At 37.6% G+C, this 6,000-nt stretch overlaps 1 long non-coding RNA gene across 1 annotated transcript; it reads right to left on the bottom strand.

Moving 5' to 3' along the window:
• Positions 1-4,902, bottom strand: LOC145331718 (uncharacterized). The gene is made up of 10 exons (XR_013883833.1): positions 4,821-4,902; positions 4,415-4,490; positions 3,704-3,790; positions 3,409-3,465; positions 3,148-3,188; positions 2,610-2,751; positions 2,170-2,220; positions 1,692-1,776; positions 1,440-1,505; positions 1-618 (listed from the first exon to the last, which is right to left on the bottom strand). It is a non-coding gene; the product is annotated as an uncharacterized LOC145331718 (long non-coding RNA).
• Positions 4,903-6,000: the final 1,098 nt, after the last annotated feature.

Below are 6,000 nucleotides of genomic sequence, written 5' to 3'. Positions count from 1 at the left end.
TTTGACTTATTAATATATTTAACCATTTCTAAATAAAGTATACATATTTAATCTTATTTACCCAAAAACTGCATTTAATCCAATATAAATAAATACTTAAAAAACTGTTTGTATTTTGAATTAAATATTGAATCTACTCTATCATTAACTTATGTAAGTCTGTCTACATCTCATTTGGCGCAGTCTTATTGTGCTACGTGTTATTTAGACCTGCTGCAGAGTTAAAGGTGGGGGAAGTGGTGTTTAATTTGAATTCGATCACTTTTTGAGATTGTTTATCTCGGATTTTTCACAGTTTTGTTATATCTTTTATATTTATAACTTGATTTATATTTTAGGTTTCTGTGGAATTTCACTCTTTATCTTTTCTGATCTAAATTTCACGGCGAATCTAGTTCTAGTGCTCGGATATGGCTGATGAAAAAGGAGAGCGGGGTAAAGGTGAAGGCAAGCGTGGACGGCGGCCTAAGCGGCCTCGGGAGGCTGAAAGTCAGGATGATGATGGAACTCCCGACAATTGGGAGGAGGATGACGATGCTGTTGATGATGTTGGTGGAGGTGCAGGTGCTAATGCAAATGTGGAGTCGGCGTTGGGCGACGTGGAGAATGATGTTGTGCCTGAAAGTATAAAGAAATATGTTAGGGCAATGTTAAAGGAGCATACGACTGTCAAGAGTCAGGTGGATAAGCTAACGGCGGCGAATAAACGGCTGGAGAATAAGGTGAAAGAGTTCAAAAGTTCAGATGAGCATAAGAAATTAGGTTATGATGTTGATTTGGCTACTATCAAGAAAAAGGTGGCTCAATTGCCACCAGATGGCGACATTGGTGGATTCTTGTATGAGACAAGTTTGGGGGCTAGTGTGGCTACAGCTAAATCGATGGGGGATGATTCATTTAATGCATCTTTTATTAATCGATTGAGTGTGGAGGTTAAATTGGATTCTACTAGTTTCGAGGCTAAGAGGGTAAAGAGTGCTCCTGGACATTTGAAGTTTTCGCAGATAGATTTTTTGGGTCCAGCTGGTAATGGTAATTGGATGAATGTACGTGAGAGTTGTTTGACCGAGTATGAGAATCAGTTATTGGATATATTTCCTTTAATCGAGGAAAGGGCTGAAGTGCTTAAGGCTTACAAAAAGGTGGCTGGTGGCAGTGTCAGTCAGCAGACTGTAGAGGGACAGTTTAAGGAGTTTTGTCTGGTAAGGGGTGTCAAGTGGGACAGTGATTTTGTGCGGGACGCTCCATTTTGGGATGGAAACATTGATTTTGAGGATTATTTTTTGTCCTTGTGGAGGGTTGCTCGGTTCGCAAAATTGGAGGATCCCATGCTTTTTAAGGATGTGTTGTACAATAGGATGTTTGAGTGCAAGGGAAAGAAAATGGGGAGGCTTATTACTCCGGAGGCTAATGCCTCCCTAAGTGCTTTAGGTTATTACCTGTTGATAAGGAGGTTGGTGATACCGTTTGCAGATACAGAGTCAGCTACTGAATTCTTCTACGCCCTGAAACAAAAGAGTGGTCAGAATGTGGATGTGTTCTTTAATGAGAAATTACGGTTGTTTAGACTTATGCATCCTGGTCATATTTCTAAACAATCTTGGCGTGATTTTTATAACAATGTGGCGAAGAATTTGTTGTTTACAGATTTAGCTAGAGATATGGCCAACTTTGTTGAATCTATGCATTACCTGGAGGATTATAGCTCATTCTTGACTTATTTGATTCGTAGAGGTCAACATTACATCAGCTGGGCTCGTTCTGGACACATTTCACCTGAAAATGTGACGTCATGTTATTCCCAGGCTATGGAAGGGTTGAAATTGGAAGAATCTAGGGAGGTGAAATCTAGGCCTGTGATTAGTGAGGTGCATGTATCCGACTTGGCTGACAGAACTGGGACTGGCGATAATAATGCTTGGATTGAGGGGAAGGATGATATCCCTTGGGATCAAGTTGAGAATGTGATTGGGGCTTTGAATTCGAAGGCTAAGAATATGATTTGTTGGTATTGCGGGAAAGAAGGACATATAGTGGCTGATTGTTGGCAGAAGAGGGATGGTAAGCCGCCTGCCCCTGATTCTCGCATAGGTAAGACCAAGGCTAAGTTCTTTCCGGTCAATAATGAAAAGGGAGAGGGGCCTGGAGTGCCTAATAATCGGGTGATACCTGAGCAGTTTCTGAAGAAATCAGTCAATCAGAGGGGGCCGGCTGTGGATTCTGAACAAAGCAGAGATGAAAAACAATACGAGGCTATGATTGCTGAAATGGCTAGGTTCAATTATCAATAATATCCTATGTAGTAGTGTGATGATTGATTCGATGTATAAACCTTATTTTATATATTGTTTCTTTGTTCACATATATTATATCTAGGTTATATTTTAAGCTATGTAAAATTTGAAAATTTTTGCTGTTTTGTATTCGGATAATGGCTTTCAATGTTGTGAAGAAGTTTCTGTTTTTGTTTTTTTTAGTCAATGTGTGGAGGTGCTATTAACTGTTAATGGGAACAATATATTATAATACATTTAGTACAATTGTGTATAAAATTTGGTAGGTATCTAAATAAAGTTTTAATGAATATTAAACCTTTGAGGGGTACTTACTTGTGTTGCAAGGAGTTTGGTGTCTAGTCACGAGGGGCTGGTGTTCTGCAGGCTGTGCATGACATAATATGTTGATCAGTATGATGGCGGCTGGTGGATGGCGGAGGGCTGGCTGCTGTGTTGTAGATTGATGGCTTTGTATCTGAAATTTGAAGTTAATTAATTAAATATATACATTAATTATTTATAACACGACATTGAAATTTTAATCCGACGGAACGGTGGCAGAAGTTACTAGGGCTTTAAAGGGATCGTGAAGTCTTGAAGATAAAGAAAGAAAAATGCCTATTTGCGCGGATTTAGAGTTTTTGTACCAGGAGCTGATATTACAGTGGAGGAATTAGGAATTGTTGATACAGGAAATAATTTTAATTCTTTAATATCTAGAGAAATTTTTGATAAACATGAAATTGGTTTCTGTCCTGCTAAGTTATCAGCCTATTCGGTAGATTAAAAGAAAGTTAATATTATTGGATATGTTGAGTTAAAAGTTAGATTTGTGGGAACCAAGCTGTGTTTACAGAAATATTTTATGTACCTGAGGTAACAGGCAAGTTGGTGAATCTCAGTTCTGATTTCCTGAAGAAAAATAAAATTAATATTTGTTTGGAAGTGGATAAATTTGAATTTCATGGGGAATCTGTTCCTATTAATTCTTGTTTACAAAAACAGGTAGTGGCTGAAATGTAGAAAATTCCCATTTTGTCTGGTCATAGATATTCTGAGATTCTTTCTAAACCTACTCTGTCAGGGATAAAGGAGGGGTTAACGTAGTTAATGCGTTGATAAAACCTATTACCTTGCTTAAAAATGTGAAGATGGGGCACTGTTTTGTCATGGACAATCTGGATTCCACCTGTAAGAAAACAATAAATGAGTTAAAGAAACCAGAAAAGTTGTCAGGACAGAAAATGCATGAGCGAGTACAGTTTATTATTCAACAATTGAAGTTAGAGGAAAATCAGATGATTAAGGAAAATCCAGAATTGAAACCGAAGATTATTAAAATTTGCAACGCGCCATCCTTGTTTTGTGCTTTGATGGACAAGGTGTTATCCATTTTACTAGGGATGTATGGTTTCTGTATCAGTTACCTGGATGATTTGATTGTGTTTTCGGTTAGTCCAGAGGAGCATGTAGAACATTTGCAGGCATTGTTTCCGGTTCTCAGACAGGGCAACCTGGAATGGAATCTGGATAAGTGTGATTTACTGACTAGAGAATGCCACTATCTGGAGCATATTATTAGTGCCGCCAGATTGAAGATGAATCCTTCATATTTGGAACGGATTAAGGATTGGGGCAAGCCTAAGACAGGAAAGGAGTTACAGAAATTTTTGGGATTCACTAATTATTACAAACGGTTAAGTTTGTTTTAATCATAATCTGCTTAGCTTATTTTCCAGGTATATATTTACGTGTCAGCTAGTTGATGCTAAGACTGAGACAGCAGTGAAGGCTATTTTGGAGAATTTTGTACCTATCTATGGTTTATTTTGGAGAATTTTGTACCTACCTATGGTTTATTTTGGAGAATTTTGTACCTACCTATGGTTTATTTTGGAGAATTTTGTACCTACCTATGGTTTATTTTGGAGAATTTTGTACCTACCTATAATTTATTTCGGGCTTTGAGATCTGACAGAGTTACAAAAAGGGGGTAATGAAAGGATTGGGGGTGGACACCGTTTTAGTTCCTTTCAAGAATCCGAATTTGAATCTCGTGGAAAGACAGAACCAAAGTTTGTACGCAGCTTTAAGAGTAGACGAAAATCATGAAATACTTGGGAGAAAAAAAAAATTACCTGTGGCAACATTGGTGATTAACTGCTCCAAGAGCTCGAGGACAGGTTATTCGTTTTTTGGTCGTATTTGGAATTTCTGAAACATATGGAGGATATAATTAAGAGAATTTTAACAAATTCCAAACTATATTTGGAGGTTCAAAACAAACACAGAGTACAGAAGGAAGCATTAAGAGTGACGTGTCCAAGAAGTTACAGTCTTTCTACGGTGGGCCTTTTATTGTGGTCAAAAAGTTTTCGGATGCTTTGTATGAATTAGCGCCTTTTGGGAATCACCCCCTCCTTCAAGGGATTGAACATAAAAAAATATTATGTATCATTCAAGTCAATGTTGAATTCTGTTTTAAAGGGACTGTGTATGAAATATCTCCCTTTAAATATATGATGGCGGTTGAGTCTGTAGTACCTGTTTCTAAAGCTGGAACGAGTGTTGATGAGGTCAATTTTCCATTGGATTAGTTGTTTCCATTCGCTATCTTTGCCTGAAAAAGTGGTGACGATTAAAATGAGTGGGTCAGTAGCTAAATGGGATACAAAGAGGAGGTTAAATCTCAAGTAGGAGGTCCTGTGGTACATGTGCAGATTAATAAATATAAAAGTTTTATATATATGTTTATATAATGGAGATTCATTAAATTATTGTTTAATTATTTTAATAACAAATATGTGCTTATTAAGCTAGTAAGTTGGAAAGTTGATCTACAATAAAAGTTAAGTCCAGTTGATAGTTGGAACTGAGATTGTGAGCAGTTAAATCATAATATCGAGTTATAGTGGTAAACCATCAAAATCAGGTAAACATTTTTACTTTGTCTGGTTTTGGGAAATTGTCTTTTACATTTTTATGTGATGCTGAAGATGTACCTTTATTAATGACAGAGTGGAATGGCAGAACTGTGAGATTCTGATTGTGATTGTTCGGTTTTTGGGCTGGTTCACAACAGATCACAAGAAGATAGGTGTCATTTCAGTAATTTTTGGGCTGTAGAAATTGCAAATATCACCTTGTTTATTATTTTTAATTTTAAATATGGCGTCTGAAGTCATGGTGGCCAAAATTGGTTGGCGATTTCTCCACATTTTTCATTAGGATTGGAGTAGGAGGAAAAATTGGCATTTTCAGATTTTTTGATGGATTTGTATTATTTTATTCCTGAATAAAATAATAAATATTCCTGATGTGTTTTTAAATGTCGTCTTAAATATAAAAAAATATTGAAATTGTAATAATCAGGAAAGATGGATGATAGAGAGAGACATCGGCTGGTTCCTGGTCAGTTGCAAGAGGAGCACGAGAGGTCTTTAGAGAGGTTGGAGGATGGTAGGACCAACAGGCGGCGGGTGGTGTACAGAAAGGATGATAGGGCTGGTCCCAGTAGAAGACAGCATAAGGATGGGCGGCAGGTGGTGTTCAGAATGGATGATAGGGCTGGTCCCAGTAGAAGACAGCATAAGGATGGGCGGCCCAGGTATGAATTTAATGATGAGTTTCTGAAGTTTCTGAAGAATAATGATGATATTGGCAACGACGGTTTGGAAGTGAATCTTGATGCATGGGACAGGTGGCCGAGCGGTCAAAGTGGTCT

The sequence above is a fragment of the Acartia tonsa genome, chromosome 11 (assembly GCF_053477335.1).
Source record: "Acartia tonsa isolate MP-2025a chromosome 11, ASM5347733v1, whole genome shotgun sequence".
NCBI classification, from domain to species: domain Eukaryota; kingdom Metazoa; phylum Arthropoda; class Copepoda; order Calanoida; family Acartiidae; genus Acartia; species Acartia tonsa.
The sequence above is the reverse complement of the archived record's forward strand: the minus strand, read 5'-3'. Positions and strand labels throughout refer to the sequence as shown.